This window comes from Pangasianodon hypophthalmus, chromosome 18, assembly GCF_027358585.1.
Source record: "Pangasianodon hypophthalmus isolate fPanHyp1 chromosome 18, fPanHyp1.pri, whole genome shotgun sequence".
Classification (NCBI taxonomy): Eukaryota; Metazoa; Chordata; class Actinopteri; order Siluriformes; family Pangasiidae; genus Pangasianodon; species Pangasianodon hypophthalmus.
In genome coordinates, this window is record NC_069727.1 from 14,420,541 (window position 1) to 14,440,440 (window position 19,900).

The following is a 19,900-nucleotide window of genomic DNA, read 5'->3' on the forward strand; positions in this document are numbered from 1 at the left end:
GGTCTATTTGACTTGTGTCAGGCTGCATTAGCATTTATAACATGTAATAGTCTGATCCTTTTTATCTGAATTGAACAATATGTCCTTTGTATTTAATTTTATGTTCTTCATATGTGGGGATACTAAGAGAGAAAAATAAAATAGTGGCTTTTTTTTACTTTTTTATTTTAGATTTTGGTCAACTGGCATATAAAATGTGTATATATTAGCATGTCATACATTCTAAACAGAAAGCCTGTGTGGGCAACATTCACTTATCCACTCACTTGTGTCTCTGTCCTGTGGGTCAGTGTGTGAGCTGATTGGGGAGATGGCTTTGATATCTCTGACTACACTGGCTCCATTTTCCTGTCCTCTGTTCTCCTAAGCACTGCCTGATGGCCTTTTGAATGACATGAGTATGTGAGGTTAGACACTCTGTCCATTGTTCATGAAGAAGAATAAAACAAGGTTTTCAACAACAGAATGTCAGTGTTTGTAACCCCAACAAAGAGGTCAAAGGCATTTGCATGAGCTTGGGAGTGAATCTGTTATTCCTATTCTGTAAAGAAAACTGGGTGCTTCAAAGTGCAAAAACACATGGTCTTTCCGAACCTTCATTTGCATTTTTGTATGAACAACACCAATATTTCCCAAACAGTCTTTCTCTACCTGTGTTTTACCAAAAAATCTATTTTCCCTATGGTTAGTAAATTCTATTAATAAGAAAATATATTAAATAATAAATATGTTGATGTGTTTTTTGCATAAAATAAAGACATACTGGTTACAGAAGATATAGGTCAAGCCGTTTTCAGAGGATGCTTGGATTCACTCTGTCACATTAACTGTTCTATTATATCACCATACCAACTGCAACCCTATAGCACTGCAAGGCTATTGGGATAGACACGGTGTTCAACAGGAAGAATGAATTTTCAGTGTGGGTGTCAAAAATAGTCTTTGTAAAGATGTGTGCTTCCTTCACACCATGTCCCATTTGCAAGAGAAAAACATCACAGAACTTTCCAGTGGACTTCAAAAACAGGATACATACACATAGTCAAGGAGGCCATAGGGGAACTCATCATAAAAAAGGTGGATATTTAGCCTTTGATATTTAGGATATTTAGGTGGATATTTGACATTTGCCTCCAGTTATGGTACATCGTGTGGACACTACAGCAGCCAAGCACAGTCCTCTAAATTCAAACACATGCAACAAACATATGCAGGCTGATAATCCCATTCCAGCTAATTCTTAACCATCAGCCAACTTTGGTCTCACTCTAATGTAAGCTTGTCCTGCTCCTTGTCCGTGGTCCATATATTGAATGAATGCTGAAGCTGGTCTAGCTGGGGGGTTTTGCTGACGACTGCAATGTGTGTGCTGACACTCACTGTCTCGGTGCAGCAGAGTAGAGCATGCTGGAAGGTCAGCACACATTATTCATCTAGAAAGGTGCCAAAAAAGTCCTCACTGTCACCCTGTAGTAAACAACAGAGACTTTGACCAAAGAACAGTAGACTGACACACAGTCACAATGTTTGTGAATTTGATTTGTTATTTGGAAGAGAATAATTACAGAATAGAACAGTTATAAGAGCAGAAACCTATTCCCTGTAGCAACACTGCTCCTTTAATGAGTGCTAGCAGATCAGAAAGAGAATGTTCTCATCTAATTTAAGAATTAAATGGCTTCCAAAAATACTGCAGAGAGTCTGTCTCATTTGATAAACATAGCAAAGAACCTGTTTCGTCTAGTAAGTCTTACCGTGCTGGAACAGAAACGTTGTTTCATTTGCAATGGCAAATAACAACAAAATTCATTAGTCATCTACATGCAGTTGGGAGTTGAAACTTATTCTCGGTCATACTTATCAACCAGCAAAATAAAACAAGCATTGCTGTCATATCTATCTCCTAATATGGTTGTGTGTGTATTAGTCACCTCCGTTTCACAGGAATTTACCCTAAGAATTCCCCCTACTGAGCAAACACCACTACCACATTTCCCATCTAGCGTGGGTCCAGCTGACCAAAATAAATTGAGCAGGGAGGAGTTGAAAACAGGAAGCCGGGAAGGCCTTGGAATCTGCTGGGAGGGGGCGATATGTGTTGCCAAGCCAGGCTGGGGGGTTCGGGACCAGCACTACAACAGGAAGAGCATAGGAAGCCGCCTACATGGACAGAACTGATTGTTTGTCAGGTTCAGAGGGTTCAGCTGAGCCTAGCCTTTTCCAAAACAATAGCTGTAGAGGCTGAGGTTAAAAACTAAAAAAGAAAAACAGAATTGTTGTGTGCCACTGCTAGCATGGGCACTCTTTGGTCTCCTGGTGGCTATTCCTGGTGGCTATTCCATGTGTTTGCAGCCTTTATCTGGATTAGTCAGAAGTCTGTATTCAGACATATTTACCATGGTGAGACATTATGGAAAGGATCATACAAACACACACACACCTGCGGGCAAGTTGTCATAGCCAATGATGCCTGATTTTAGGAGGTAGGAGGAAACTGGAGAACCCAGAAGAAACCAATATTTCACACAGACAATAACCCGAGCTCAGGGACAAACCGTGGACCCTGAAGCTGTGAGATAATGACACAGATACCCACTGCAAAGTTCAGTGACATCCACTTCACCCATGCTTGTGTCAATATGGTCACCCAAGTTTTCCATGTATGCATCAACATAATTTTACAGCTGAATATGACATGCTAAACCTCCTAAACGTAGCTTGTCCTTATAGAACATGAAGTCTTATGCATGTTACATTTTCCTCTGTAAATCTAATTACGCATTTATTCCTGTTTCAGTGATAAAAGTGTGTACTTTGTGTGCAACTCAAGGCATGAGAAAACAACAGTCAAAGGTCTTGTTTTGATGCTCTGAACTGTGCTCTCACCAGCCAAACATGTTCAGGAAAGACCATAACTGGCCTTGCACAATCAATGATGCACAAATAAGAGGTGAGGTAACCAAATCCATTAACAGTGTTGAAACAATTGTTCAGGAAGAGAGTGCCGGAAGATCCAAGAAGGGAAAGAGGGAAAGGAGGGGTGTATAATGAATATGCTACACCTCTGAGCTCACTACTGGTCAGCTGTGTTTGGAGACTGGTCTTGTGCAAGATGTTTGGATTTACTGCTGGTGCTGTGGGCATAGCAAACAATGAAGTTGTTCAGGTCCATGTTCACTTCGGCCTCTTTCCTGAAGCTGTAGACCTCTTCCCAGCTCTCTCCAAGCCAAGTAAACAAGGGGCTTAAACATCTGGTGCATGTGTACCTCCTTTTACACACACTCGTGCTCATCAGGAAGGATGCCAAAGAACAAATAGAGAGAAAATGGCTAAACAAAAGACCACTTCTGCACGTGTGAGGATATCCCCCTCTGAGGCACTCCGTAGTAGACCACTCTGAGAACCAAGGATGAGGAAGAGAGTGGGCCTCATCCTGTTTCCCAGGTTCTCTACACTAGAGGTGACAGGACCGGGACTAGACTAAAGCAGTTACTAAAGATGAATGAATGAGTCCAGTTTACAACAGACATAGTAAACACGTCTCACAGTGCCACACCACATCCAATACGCTCCCATGTTGTCCCTTCTTTGTTCTGCATGCTTCATGACTAACAACTTAATCCTACCTGCATGACAGTAAAAACCAACAACTCTCATGATTATTTTGTTTGTTCTCTCAAGTCCCATGGGATCCCAGTCCTTCTGCACACTAGACCACTGGTGTGACTATTATAATCAATCAGCCTTCTGACTGACAAAAACCCCTCCCTAGCTGGACTATCCTATTGCCAGAGTATATGTTTTTCATGGATAAAAGCTGATAATAATTTTTTATTTGTGTTTTAGATGTTGCAGCTGATATCCCATCACAGTTCCACACTAAGGAATGAGATCAAGTGCTGTCATTTTGCTCACTGCTGACGAAGATGTCTTCTGCTGAAGAATTAATCAGTGGATATGTTGCTTGGAAATTCTCAAGAATCAGCCTCTTTATGTCAGCTAAGTTATATCTCTTTTCCACTGACACACTCACCCAGAGGAGAATAGGTTCCCTTTTGAGTCTGGTTCCTCTCAAAGTTTCTTACTCATGTCATCTCAGGGATATTTTCCTTGCCACCATCACCTCCGGCTAGTTTATTAAGGATAAACCTAATCTATATCTATAATCTGGATTTCTGTACAGCTGCTTTGTGGCAATGTCCATTGTTAAACGCACTATATAAATAAAACTGAATTGAAAGGATTTCTTTTGTTGTAATGCTACAAAATCTGTTCTTTTCTGGACCACTAATTTATAGTTGCACCATTTTTTAAAGGTAGTCACAGCAAATCTTTAGCTGCTCAATTTGTTGTCATTGCGACAAAAATGATGGCATGCCCAACCTCTGATGTCACCAGTTCCCAGCCAGCAACATTTTGGCTCAGAAACCTTTGAAATTTCACCATCCAGGAATTGTCTTTTTTGGTGAAAAGTACAGAACTGTTCATAGGAAAAGAGCTATTAGTGAGCTCAGAGCTAATGTCTGTATATACTGAATGTGTGGGGATGGGGGTGGGTGGCTTTCTCTATATGCAGCAGCTGGCGGTGATTAGGATCCTCCTCCAATTTGTGTCACTTCTGATATCTTCATTAAAGTTCACGCTTGAGGGTGTGATATGGGATGATACTATTATAATGCAGACCCAACATTAATGATGACATCTATACACGTGTGAGAATTTCTCATCTCTCTCCTTTTGGTACATTCAGCCTATTCACCATTATGGTTTATGCACTGTTTTACACTGTATGCACTTATTGAGTGAGGTGACATACGGTTGTGGCCTGTCATCCACAGAGAATGTTTATCCATCCAGGAGTGTGTGTGTATGTAGGTGTAAAGGTAACTGTGTGTTTGTGTTGGGGGTAGGAAAAAGTACACTTCCCAGCAGCAGCAGCAGCAGGATGACAAAGATCAATACAGCATTAGAGCACATCACAGCTGCCTTTTTCAGCATCAGACGGAACAGATAATACAATCTTAAAATCTGCCAGTCCTCGCTGAGAGAGAAGCAGAGCACAAGACTGAATAATATATGTTTCAGTTGTTGTTGAAACTATGCCACATGGATCTAACATATGCAGTCTTATATAGGTGTTGGGCCACCATAAGCCACATGACTCCCCAGAGACCCTGGACCCTTGGAGGTAATGTGGGAACTGCAGGAAACAGTGTAGCCCCTAGGCAATGGCTATAAGTCCTTTTTGTGTTTAAACATGTATCTCCATTTCACTTACTGCATACAGCACCATCTGTGATTCTCAGCTAATGAGGGTTTAATGAAGTCTTGTTTATGCATTTTGTCTGCTGTCTGATAGAGATCCTATTCAAACCTGCAAGTCCAATAATTTAACACATACTAGCTACCATAATGAGTGAATGTGATTGTGTATGGATTTTCTATAATTTTAAAATGTAATTGATATAAGTCTAAAATTTCGTATTGTAAATTACACATCCAATCTAACTGTAAACTTAATACTTTATATCAATTCATAAGGGTATTTTTAAATGATAGAAAGTATAGAGACATCCGCATTTTCATAGCATTATGTGTGTAAGTCTAATAGTTTAATAATGAAATAAAAGAACAAAAACCTCAAGAGACTATCGATGTCTCATATATCCACACAATTTAATATCAGAGCAATTATTGGGTAATCAATTCAAACCGAATGTCACAAAGTCCCACAACTGTGCTTTTCCATCATCTCCAGTTAAAAGCTGTGATTTTAATCTAAATTAACAACATACTGTGCTAAACTAAATCTCACTAATGCTGCCATTGCCTAGGCCTGGATTACAAATTTAAGACCAGATGTCATGCTCTTCTCCTGCCCTGTAGATATTGTAGTTCTTGCTCAGAATATGCAGAGACTCAGCATGACAGCAGGCATCAAGTAGTGACTGCACTCTGTCTCAATCACTAGAATAATGGGGACCATTTATAATCAAGGGCTTAGCCGTAAGCAGTGCTGAGATTCATTGAGCATGGGAGGCATGCTGATCTAAGATCAGATTGCACATCATCTGTGTGTAAATCAGCCTCACAGATGGATAGATAAATTATAAGGAACACAAGTAATATGATACAGTATGTGATGCATATGGATTAGTCCACAATGATCCATGGTTGTCTTTAAACTCTTTGCTGACTGTGGCTATATGAATTTCAAATGATTATAACCAGCAGTGGCTCATGACCATAGATTTATAACGGCATAGTCTCAAACAAATTTAAGTTGATCGTACTTGATTTATGCTATAGGCTACTATCTAGTGAATTTCTAGTGTAACCCCACAAAATTTCCGTCTCAACTACATCTCAGAAACCACACAAACGATCTGAAACAACCCAAAAATGTAGCGCATTAGAAAAGGGAGACATATTTTCCTTTTTTTTCTCAGCTTGTGCATGGGTGTACACACATTTCTGATATACAAACATTATCCACTCCAAAAGCCCCATTTCTCTCTCCCAAATGTTGCAATTCCTTGATTGGCACATTGGATCTTTGTCTGCTTTCAAAATTCATTCAGTGTTTCATGTAGATCAAGAAAGTATCATATTCAAGAACACTGTCACAAATGGATTGCATGAAAAGTTAAGATCTCCTCTTTATACTGCAATTTCTTTTTTTGCACTGTTTACCACTACTGTACTGATAATCTGTGACCTTCTTTTGTTTGTCAAACCATAAACAATGATTATTAGCACCTTAAAACAATTCATGTGTACAGGGTCTCATGTAAAACAGCTTAATGAGCTAGCAGCAACAATTACCAGCTGCTCTGTAATTTCCTCGTCAGACAACCCATTTGGACTCATTGAATTAATTAAATTAATTGTGCTGTTTTCTCTTGATTAGCATTTGTCCCCCTTCCCTGCAATAATGGCGAAGTAGTGGGGGCCAGAATACTATCCTTTTAGTGAATCTACCATAAACGTAGGACAGGTAGTGACTGGCATAATATGTGTAAGGTCATGCTGATAGAGAATGGCAGGCATGGTCAGAGGGGGGACAGAGAGAGAGAGAGACAGAGAGAGAGAGAAAGAGAGAAGGGGGGGTGTCTGACTGCACCTCTAGGAGCCATTCACATGTGCAAAATGCCAAGAGACAAATTGACAGAGGAAGTCACAGCATTGCAGAAGTCCTTGGGGGAAGCTGATGGCTGAATAAATTGTTTCGGCTTTACTGGAGTCCGACATTTCTTACACGTCTCGGGAGTCACTCGTCTCCACTGAGGCCCTGCTTTCTGCTAGCAGGGACAAAAGGCATTATTGGGCTTGTCAAGAAACACAGATTTAGAAGAGTGATATGACCTATAACATTAAAAGCACTTAGAGTAATAAAAGAACAGTACTATTTTGTGTGGGTGTGTGTAAGTGTGCAGCTTGAGTAATGCACTCTGTGGGGTCATTTCTCTAACATGCAATAAAAATGCAGAGCTTAAATATGCAACACATTTCCTTACTGCTTTTATGATGGTAACTCAACATCATACCTGAGTGATATGGCTCATTTCCTATTTCTTTGTGTTTTTTCCACTCTACAATGAAAAAAAGAACTAACCTAAACAGGAGTCAAGAGAGCTTGGGGTTATAGTTCAGAGTGATGACAGAAAAAGTGACTGCATCATCATTACAGAGAACAACAATGCCATTATTTAGTCCAACATTGTAGGAATGCATGAATGAACATTGGTCCTTTGTCTTGTTTGGTTAATTAGCATATACTGGCTGCGAGAAAATTACTGATGAAACAACTCATTGAATAGTTTTAAAAACTTACCAAATGTAATGACAAAATGAATGAGTCAAGTCTCTACCATAATTCAGCACAACTGCATCATATAACTGCATTGCACTGTGGAAATTAGAGTCCAACATGTGCTGTCTCTACTATTTCTATGTTGGAACAGTGTGCATGAAACATGAGGTATGGGGACAGTCAGCGTTGCGCCAGTATTTGCAGTACGGTTCACTCAAAAAAGAGACAGTAGGACAATGAATAAACCACAAATTTGTATTTATTCTGATTACTCATAAATATCATTTATCGTACAAACAATTTTTGATGACCAAAAATAGGCCAGTGTTAACAAGCCTTTGACACCAATGCCCAAACATACAAAAATGTTGGGAAAAAAAAAATAGCATAGGCAAGAGAGCTGGGAGACTGAGGTTATGTAGTATGTTCTTAGCGAGAGTAAGCCTGAATGAATTCTAATTTACTGCTACCATAAAGAAAAAAATTTGGCACCTCAATTTTCTTGTGCCAAAACTTCTAGTCTTTTATACAGTAAAAAAATGTCTTTATTCCTCTATTCCTTATTGAGTCTCTCTAGTTTGTGGTGACTGGTTGGCTCCTTGTCATATTGCAGTGCTGCTGCTGGTCTGCTTTCTCGTGCTTGTATGCAGATGTGTGTGTGTGTGTGTGTGTGTGTGCACATGCTGACCAGAGTGCTTGGTCTCCTCCAGCCCAGTTGCATGCTTGCATCTTTTTTCGCTCTGGCATCTTCATGCATTGATCAATGTCTGGGGACTGCTTCATAAATCCAGCTATGCTGACGCAAACGCAAAGTGCACTCAGTTACCCCTTTAAAAGTACAGCTTTGTAATCTTAAATCAATGGACCAAATATTAAAGGCATTGAGGACAGTCTTCCAGCCTGCACAAGTCAGCCTTATACACATGCAGTGTGTATGTGCATATGTTTGTATGTGTGTTTGCAAAGGGTGTAGACAGAGACCAGCCCTTTACTATTACCTTTGGAATTTGCAGGATTACTCATAAGTGAGGTTTGTGTGTGTTGACACTCTAGCTGCTCCTAGCCAACGCCTAGTCCCCTGCAGCACATCATGACTCTTTCTGCCCACTCTGTGTAAGCTTGCCAGACTGCTGCCACTTTCACCACCATACAAAGTGTGGTGCCACTCTCACAACCATACAAAGTAAGTCCAGCCAGATAGTCACCCTCTGCTGATTTGGGAACTAGAGTACTCCTTCAAAGGGAGGAGAGCTCAGCCTTTCCTCAGAAAGCAGATTTCCATGACTCGTCTTTCCTTTTGGGGAGTGAAGTGAAGTGGATGATCTAGTCATTGCCAGATTTTCAGGCCTCCATCCTGACCTTATAGCACTTTTCCACTGGGGACCAGAACCGTACATAAGCAACTGAGCTAAATTTGGTTACCTTTCTTTCCAGACTAGAGACATCTGCATGGAGTTATAACCTGTGCAGGCCAATAATCATCAAATCAAACCATCACTCGATTCAGACAGTAGCCATTTCAAAACATCACAAGTTAGTTAGACCGTACAGCATAGCAGCCTTCATTAGTAGTTTATTCATTCATTCTTCAGTAACCTCTTTATCATGGTCAGGATCATGGTGGATCTGGAGCCTGGAGTAGGCATGAGGTCTGAATACATGCAATAAGTGATGCCAGTCCATTGCACGGAACAATACACACACACATTCACAACTAGGGATAATTTAACATAGCCAGTCCACTCACTGGCATGTTTTTGGGATGTGGGCAGAAACTGGAGAACCTGGATCAAACCGACATGGATACAGGGAGAAATGAATGGTGTCATTTCTTTCAACAAATCTCAATTATAAATCTAAAAGCATTTTGAGCCATTCAAGGAATTCTGCAGCTTTTTTTTTTCAAAAAAGCATCATACTTGTGGAAAATGCTAAAAATGTGACTGAGATATGAATACATTCCAACCAGCAGAGCCTGATCTTCCCACTTTCTGTTGTTTCAGCATCTCAGTCAAATAGCTTATCTCCTTTACCATTAACTAACTTAAATGTGGAATCAATTGAAAGTTCTCGATAGAACGTCTCTGCCTGTTTAAAATCACAATTTGTTTTCATAATTTCCATTCCAGAAGAGCTACTTCATCTCACTACAGCCTCTATTATGACTTTGCATAGTTTTGCATCCTGGTGTGAGTGCTAGTGTTTGGGTGTCTGTGATTGTGTGTTACCAGGCTGTGATGCTATGAACTCAGTCCCCTCTCCTCTCTCTCTTTCTGTCTTTCTCCCTCTCTCTTCCTACTTCCTTTGTTCATCCATCTTGTCTTCACCTCAAGTCCTCTTCTCTTCCTTTCCTACACAACACAATGACCTCATGCCGGAAACTCAGCTTTCTTCTGTATGAGAGAGGGCTCTTTGTCTTGGGAACAGAGCAGCTCTTCACAGCCTGGAAGCGCACCTCACCCACTAGTCCAGTGTCAAAAAGAGAGAGAAAAAAGTGGCACATTACAGCAGCACAGTGCAGATTGTGTTGAAAATATGCCGTAATTTTAAGTAGATTGAAACTGGGCTTCTCTTGTGGCAAGATTATGACATCACTGAGTTTGCAAAGCTGTTTCACATTAATTTTCTGTTCATGGTGTTTTCTTACAGTTGCCCAGTGCCAGGCCTAAAAGTCATCTGTCTGGTGCCTAGATGTCTACTGCGTGGCGCGAAAGAAACAAGACGCAATTCTCAGCCGTCAGGTCCCGTCTGGCTTGAGAAATAAGGCCCCTCATCCATCACACACACACACGCATATATATACACACACACACACACACACATTGCCATAGGGGCCTTGGGACAGGACCGGGGTTGTTCAGGCCACAGTAACTGCCCTGTTTTTCCTTTTTTTAAACTCTTCTACTTTCACTTCACAGTAGCCCTATTTAAAGAGCCACATCTGAGCTAATAGAAAATGTGAAGTAGAAGACCAAATGTTTCGCTGTTCCTGCTGGGGTGGCCTTACTTTGCCTGATGTCTCTCAGACCTTCGCAGAATGAAAAGGTGCAATGCAGAAGTCATAGCTTGCATAGCTTAGCTTGTGCTAGACTTTTGCTTCTGACTTTAACACTCTCTAACCTGCAGATATCTGGAAGAGGAGAAATGTGATTTTCCTTTTCTTTACCTATGTAGCTGGTTAGCATGTGAATGAACACAGATGGCTCACATATTTGTGCTATAGGTTGTGCATTGTGGCCACATGCGCACATGGAGAGCCCACTTAATCATACACTGGACAAGAACAGATACGGAGAGCACAAATGAGGCTCAATTGTACAAATTGCAGTCTAATTTGATAAAGTCAGGGGTGGTATGAATGGCAAAGCAGGTCTAATGTTTGCCTTTTCATTTTTCATTGGTATCATGAGACTAATGTGGCTAACAAGTAATGAAAATCACAACGTAAATCATTTCCGTAGGTACAAGGCAACACTGAAATCCAAATCTGTGTTTAAGTTTTGGGATAAAAGGCCTAGGGAGTGGAGAGGAGGGGAGGGGAATGGTACCAAACAAGACTGAATAACATAATGTTGCTACACAGAAAATTTTCAATTATTTTCACAGATTACACTCTATGTGCTACACTGTGCCCTAATCCATGGCAGCAAGACTATGTAACATTACTTAAGAACTGGATGCAGTCTGAGGCAGATATTTACAGTGAGTGAGTGTATTAATGTAAAAGTTTTTGGATGAGACGTAGGTCCATAGCTCCAGTGCAAAACTGAGGAAGCATATGTCGGACATGACAGAATGGTGGCATAGAGAGTAGTGCTGCCACTCCACAGCTCCACGGTCCCCAGTTCAATCCTGAACTTAGCACATTCTCCCCATGTGTGTGGGTTACTTCTGGTTTCTCCAGTTTCCTCCAAACTCCCAAAAACATGCCAGGTGCTGGATTGGTGACACCTAAGTGAAGTGTGAATGACTGTGTCAATGTAGTATGTGTGCTGGAGGCTCATCTAGGGTTTATTCCCACCTCTTACCCGATGTTCCAGAGATAGGCTAAAGATACACCATCACACAGCAGGATAAAGTGATTAATGAAAATGAATGAATGGATGAAATGTCAAACACCAATGTAGGTGATCATGTCATTGTCGATCACCTACATTTAAGACAAGAGAAAATTCTGTCTATTTTTGTTGACTTTATCGTCATGTGTGGTGCCTTCAAGATGTATTATCTATCACACATTTTAGATATGAATCAGATGGGGACATAGCTTTATATTTCCTGCTACATATTTTAAATGTATGTCGAGTGTTACCAGAGCACCTGATTATAATTCTCAGTATGAGTCAGACTTGCTTTTATCTATACTGTATGTGGTATTTCATGACCTCCTTAAAAGTGGGACATAGTGTTACACACACACACACACACACACACACATGCACACTCACACACACACACATACTGAGGAGCAACAAAAAAAGGTTTTTCTGGGTCTTCTGTGTGAGAGAGAGCTCTTTAGCAAGGCAATGACTCAGTGGTGTAGTACAGTAATGGTGGTCAGGGTGACTGTAACTCCCTCGCATCTGGAGAGCGATTCTCTTTATGGAGCCTAAACCCTTCATCTGGGCCCAATTTCCTCCTCACACAACAGCTGGCCGGTGGCTTTTATGTGCAGCACGCTTGAACTGAGGAATTCGGAGGACCCTGTCCTTCTCAAAGCCTATGGCTGTCTAATTACAGACATGGGACGCTGTCATACCTCAGGAGAAAATGTGTGCAGCCTTTCTATTTGCAAGTTGTGGTGAACATCTGCATTACGCTCCTGCTTTTCCACCCTCAGATTCTGGAAAGCTAAGAACCCATCATTAGTATGTCAACGATATACATACACATGCGCACACACACTCACACACACACACACACACACACACACACACACAAACAAATGTACTATTCATCATCTGTGTGCGTCTCCACGCATACAGACAAAGGAAAGAATAATAAACTGTTTGTGTGTTTAGAGCTGAATAGAGGGGTTTTTATTTGTGTACTTTCAGCTGAATTGCCTGTTAGCCTTAGCAATCACTGGAAGCTTATGAAAGTGTCAACATTGTGCATGTCAAATCTGCTTAAACATGATCGATATGTGAAGATTTTCACTCACATTTTTTAAACTGTATGTATGCTGTTCCTCCTGTATGCTAAAGCGATTATTAGAATATGTTCATGTGTTGTATTTCCCAATTTTCTGAACATAACACAAGCAAAAAATATGTCAAGATACACGCATTCTTAGTATTTTTGTGACCAGATGCTGGTGGTAATCTAGTGAAGAGTGGAGTAAAAAAAAAAAGATTTTGTTTGAATAAATAGGTTATCAAGAGGTGTAGTTAGGTGTTCTGCTGAACTATCAAATTAAATAAGTTTTCTCATCCTTTTAAAGCTAAGTGTGAGCTGGATGCTTTGCGACGTAATGTTTTCGCAATGATATACAATTACATTTCACTTATCGATTTTTCATCCATTTTTGAGTATCATAAATCACCAGAGAGAGAGAGAGAGAGAGAGAGAGAGAGAGGTACACAGCTTTGGAATAACAAAACATCTTTCTTTCCTCTTTTTTTCCTCTTTCTTTCCTCTTTTCAGAGACATACAGAAAGTGGACAAGACCAAAAATGGTGAATTATTTAAGTTTTTTTTTTTTTTTTAGCAGAGAGTGAGCATCTGAAGTGTACCTCATTGAATGAGACAACTAAAGTGAAGAATGGCTCACAAGGGCTTTTTAAAACATCGATCTACTCTCAGATTTATTATGGTAGCATTTCCATTTTGAGTAGTACCATACCGTTGCAAAATAGTTCTCTTTACTTCACAATGTCATGTGAATGAACAGGCTGAAATTAACTTTAAAATCTGTCGTCCTGCAGCTCACAGGGAGAATATTATATTATGACTACACCGAAAAAAGCAGTTTTTTCCCTTGTATAAGACTAATAACCCAGTATATTTCAATCTTAATTTACAGGGTGTCCCAGAAGTCTCTATACATTAACCCTTTTTAGAAAAAATGTCTTCCAAAAGTTTAATTTATATAATATTTTTTTCACATAGCCTTCAACAAGGCCTGTGACAAAAGGAACGTATTGAAATCATTCTCATAGCTGGATCGGGAAGCTGTGGCATATTTACGATGAACATTACCAGGAAATATGGCAAGCATAACAGACACGACACTGTTGCCAAACTTATTAACAAATTCAAAAAGACTGGAAGTACTGCAGACCAACCGAGAATTGGATGTCCACGAACATCCACTGATGAAGGCACAACCAACATGGTGCTGGCAAACATAGTCCCTTATGCATGAAGACTTTTGAAACACCCTATATATCAATAGGCTCTCTCCACTGACACAATCATTTGTTTCCTGCATGTATGCATTTCTTTTCTTTATTCATGTAGCCTATCTATTATATTGGTTGCATTTGTGCCACATACAGTACACTATTTGTACACTAATATCCAGCCTTTTGAAATGAAAACAATGACTGTATAGTTACAATATGGACAACTATATTTTGGGGGTACATCTGTCCAAAATATCTACTTTTAACTCTTGACCTGTATCTGCATGATTTTATGCATTTCACATAAAGATGTCAACAGTAAAGTCATTCTCTTTAACTACACTGCCATTTCATAAACAAATCCAAAACATTGGTGTACAAAGCCAAAAAAAAACATTTTATGAACTAAAATGTATGGACTATTGACCTCAAATACTAAAGGAAGTATATTTATGTTAAATCGCTGTAGCTTTAGGACAATATAGTTATTTTAAAAGTTACCCAAAGCTTTTTTTTCACAAGCTTCCATTTTTGAGTAGTGTGCCCCACAGCAGCCACATTATGTGCTTCATTTGTTTGCTTAGTCTTATAGTTTTTGTTCTAGCTTCGCCCTCACACATTGGTTAATTCCGGTTAGTTTTCCCTGTGATTAGTTTTCCTCTAAATAGTTTGTATACTTATAATGTGTTTATTATTACTAAATTCATGTTATATAGTTATAAAATTTTATAAAATTGTAATTTAAAAAAATAATTTATCAGGGCCATAATTTAATAAAACATTTAATTTTTTTTTTCATATTACTGCAAAAATTTAGATCAGACATGGAGTAAGATAAGACCCTTTATAATCATCATATTTCAGGATTTTCATGTAAAAGCAGGATATTATGTGAAGGAAATTTTCCATAGCACTAATGTTCAAGTGATGATATAATATTGACTTCCAATTCCAAACCTCATTTTACAATACAGTATATTGCAATTCAGTAGGCTGCTTTTCTGCACGTTAATTAAATTAGCTGGGTGACAATTAATATGTGAGCTCACCCATGTCATTACTAACGCTGAAGGCAAACAGCCAAGCTCAATCCATGATCATTTATTTGACCCAAGTAGTCCACATTGTGCAATAAATTTTCAAAATCTAGTTTAACTGAATGTAAAATAAACCTGCCAATCCTCATGGCCAGGGCCCAGTGCTCTTGTGGGATCAGGGTCACCCAAAAGACTGATATTACTGTGGTTTGTGTAATCATACACAACACTGGCAGACAAAAAGACACTCTGCCATGTCAATACCATGAAACAGAGGAAGAAAACCCCTACAGCTTCCTGACCACAGAGATGGCAGAGTTATTATAGGTGCAATCTATGAGACAGACATTTCTCAAATTAAGTGGTTCACTCCAGTTTATGTTTCAAATAAAGACTAAAGACCCTTCATTTCTGTCTTGTTTCAAGATTTCTTTGTTTCCTACAACATAAACTGCAATGATTTACCTTATTTTCTTGTTCATCATTGAACAGTTAGCTTAGGTCATTCACCTTTAGCCACACTTAATTTGGTGTTCAAATAATTCCTTTGCTAGCCCCATGTTCCTTTAAATTGCTCCATCTGAAGGTCACATTTTTGAATTTGACTCTTCAGATAAATGTTTTTATAATTCATATGATTGGCAGCAAGGAAAAAGTTAAAAAGTCTTCATACCACAGCACTGTTGAATTCTTGAATCAAAAAATGTGGATGAATTTTCTGACAGTAGTTGTGTATGTCTGTAACATAAATTATAGGTTTCATATTGATTCACTCATTCTAATATGTTATTGTATGCATGTTGGATTTAAAAATGTGCTATTATTTAAGAAAGAAAAAGCTATAAGCATTGATATAGTGAAGATTTCTGTTAGAACACTTTCATGTAATGTCTATGGAAGGCTACCTCAGTTGTCAACACTTTGTAATGGTTAGTAAGTTTTCCACCATAGGAGATTTTTCAGGAGAGGGGAGTTTGCTGTTTCTCAGTCTCATGGCAAGCTTTGGGTTTTTTGTCTTATTAACTTCAAGAGAGAGAAAAAAATAAACAGAGGCTGGTAAGGGGACGACTGTTTATAGCTCCTATAGTATAAGTATTATTAGGAACTAACTTTTTTCAAGGATGTTCCATTACATTAAATCCAACTATAAAATTTTTTTAATGTAATTACAACTAAATAAAAATTTGACTTGTTGGCATACAAGGAATAAGACCCTTCGGAATGTGCTGTTATAGGAAAATAATCCGCTTCAGTGTAGGAACAGTAACTCCGCTTTGCATCAGACCATATTACACAGTCTCCTCACCTGCCTCATGTAATGAAAATGCATAAAATCGAATAAGGGCTACTTAAAGCCAATTTGAGCCAATTCAAAATCAAGGCAAACATAATATACAACTGTGGGAGGGTTCAGTGTTGCTTGGAATGCAGAATGCTGATTTGTGCCGGTTTTGGCTTGTCGTGCATCTGGATACTGGGCCAAATCAGTTCAGTGGACCCAGCCCAAGTATTATGATTCATCCAGCAAATGTTTTAGCTATCTGGATAGTGTTCTATCATTTGGATAAAGTTTCCTTAAGTGCACTATAGTTATAACTGTATTAATGTCTTTAGTTATATAGTAAAACATTTTAAAATAGCGCACTGCAGTGGTCTGTGCATGGTCTCTGCAGTGCCCTGCTGAAAAGCAATAAATATTTACTGCCACATAGAAACGTGTGTGTGTGTGTGTGTGTGTGTGTGTGTTTGGGGGCGGGTGGTGGCTGATAATGTGTGTGATAGTGGTCAGTGCTAGCTACATTAAGGGCGTGAGCTATAGTGCACTATAATATACAGGCAGCATTGCAATAGATATGTGAGCAAGGCAATGTATGGTAGATATTAGTGCGCCTGCATGCAGTGAAGAATTTGTGTGTGCATTTGAACGTGACTGTGTGTGTAGGCATTAAATGCTGCAGCATCACAGTGGCTGGGCGGGCCTTGGTGCTGAACGGCTGCCAACACAACCCCATTTCACCCAGCCTCGTGCTGCAGCAGAGCCCAGCACAGCAAAGCTTTATTAATGTAACACGATCCTGCTTCTCCTGCCTGCTCACCTCATCTCCTCATCTCTCTCTCTCTCTCTCTCTCTCTCTCTCTCACACTCACACACACACACACAGAGACAGACAGACAGACACACACATACACACACACACACACACACAGAGACAGACAGACAGACAGACAAACACACACACGCATACACACACACACACACACACACACAGAGACAGACACAGACACACACATGCACACATGCACACACACACACACACACACACACACACACACACACACACTGGAAATTTATGCCTGTAGGGAATGAGGGGCACTTGCTGCCGCAGTGAACACAGCGTCGCTTTGACACATCTGGCCTGCCAGACAGTTTTAATCAAGCCAGAGGGTGCCGGGTTCATTCCTGCACCACGCCTCTCATTTCTCCCGCCAAAACCTGAACACGTCCTGTCTGCATTGCATTCTCAAGCAGTTTTACACACTCTTGCAGAAACACTTTTAAATGTGTCCACATTATGACAGTGGGTGTGTTTTCATAAACGTGAAGCATCTGCAGAAGTGTGTGTCTTAGTGTGTAAGGCAAAAAAAAAAATGGGTGGGCAGTGATTGAGAGGCTCATTTTCTTATCTGTTCCTCAATTGGCTGGATGTGATAAGATATAATAGTACATGTGAATACTGTATGTGTGTGTGTGTGTGTGTGTGTGTGTGTGTTGTGCAGTCCTATGCAGAATGGATGTAAATGAGTGTATTGAGTGAAGCGCTCATCTCACTGTGTGGCTCAGGTATGGGGTTTTGCTCTGCATATCACAAGGAACTCATTGACCTGAAAAAGGAGCCGCACCCTGCCCAGACTGCTCTCTCTGGTCCCCTGCTGGTGCTCATGAGAACTGCGGCCTTTGGCGTCATCTCTCCTCCTCCTTGAGGAGTACAGACAGAGGCCCAGTGTGTGTACGGGTCCTCCCTGCTCCCAGAAAAACAAACAGTGTGCTTTTTCTCCACAGCCTCACTAACGTACAAAACAATTCTGATCTGTGAGAGACTCAAATCTATTGCTTGCTTTTTTTTCACCATTAGCCTCCTTCTCAAATGAACACAGCTCAGCTTGTTCTATTCATCCACTGGGCACAGAATGAAGCCGTTTTGGACCATAAATGACCCAGTCAGCGTCGGTTAGCATGATGGCGCGCATTCCGATCATTCGCAGTGGCAATTTGTCTTCAAACTGTGGGATGCTGGCCAGAGAAAGCTCATCATTTCTAATGGGCAGCTAATTTGTTATGGTGCACAGGGCTGACAGACGTTAAATTATTGTTAAATTTTGCTGGCCCCCAATGATCTCAGTTGTTTAAGGATTTAAATGAATCGTTGTTACAGGATTATAAGCAATGATCCTGGCTCATCTCTTGCCTTTTTGTTTCTTCATGTGGCTGTGGTGCCACTAAGACAAAAGCAACCACCCCCCTGCAGCCCCTGGATAAAGAATGAGACAGATGCTCATGAATGAACCTACGAGGGAAGAGAGGGAGAGTACACTACCACAGTGCACTACTTTACTGCACTATTTCTGCACTCTAAACTTCTACATTCTAAAAATTACAATTACATCCTTTCAGGGGAGTTAATTTGAGTGAACAGACTCCATGTCATGTCTCTGTTCACAACAAATAAAACACTGATACCCTAAACTACAATACCTGTGATCCCCAGCCAGCCAATGACCTACAAGACCTGTCACACACTTTGGAGCGATATAGACCTGAGTGATGGTATTGGGTGCCACCAAAAGACATCCTAGACCCAATCTTGATTAGGCATTTTCATGCCCGCCACCCTGATTGTCTGGCACCTCTTCCTAAAAGTTGCCCCCTTAAGTATGGAAAGCTGGATTTCAGTACCAACCTTATCCTGGTCAAAGTAATGGTAGATCTAGAGCCTATCTTGGGAACACTGGGCATGAGGTGGGAATACACCCTGGATGAGATGCCAGTCCATCACAGGGCACCACACACACACACACACACACACACACACACACACACACACACTCACACCTAGGGGCAATTTAGCATAGCCAATCCACCTACATGCATGTTTTTAGGAGGAGAGAGGAAACAAGAGAATGCGGTAGATGGATGTAGGAAAATGCACATGGATATGGGGATAACGTGCAAAACCCCATACTGACAGTAATAAAGAAAAAGTATCATCTTCAAAACAAGTTATACATAACTTTAAGGAAGACAAATACAGAAACTATTGTCCTTCTGCTAATATTTAAATTCTTATCTTCTGTCAATATAAGAATCTTCATGTATTCATCTGCAGATTGCTTCTATATTCCTGGCATGGTTCCTTTCTTCCCTCCCTCAGGCTTGTACTCTTATAACTTACTGCTATTAATATCGCACTTATAGCAGCTGTCTGCTCATAAAGCTCTGGAGATTCCCCAAATGGGTGTGATCTTCGCTGATCTGCCATAATCAATGGTTATAATACATATATGACTTGCACTAATATATTACGAGATTAATATAATGAGCGCCAGCACTTCAGATACCAATATACTCTTGGGAACATTCCGGTACTGGATGTACCCAACATCAATTAAAGATATGAGGGGGCTTTTGATATCATCCTGTAACC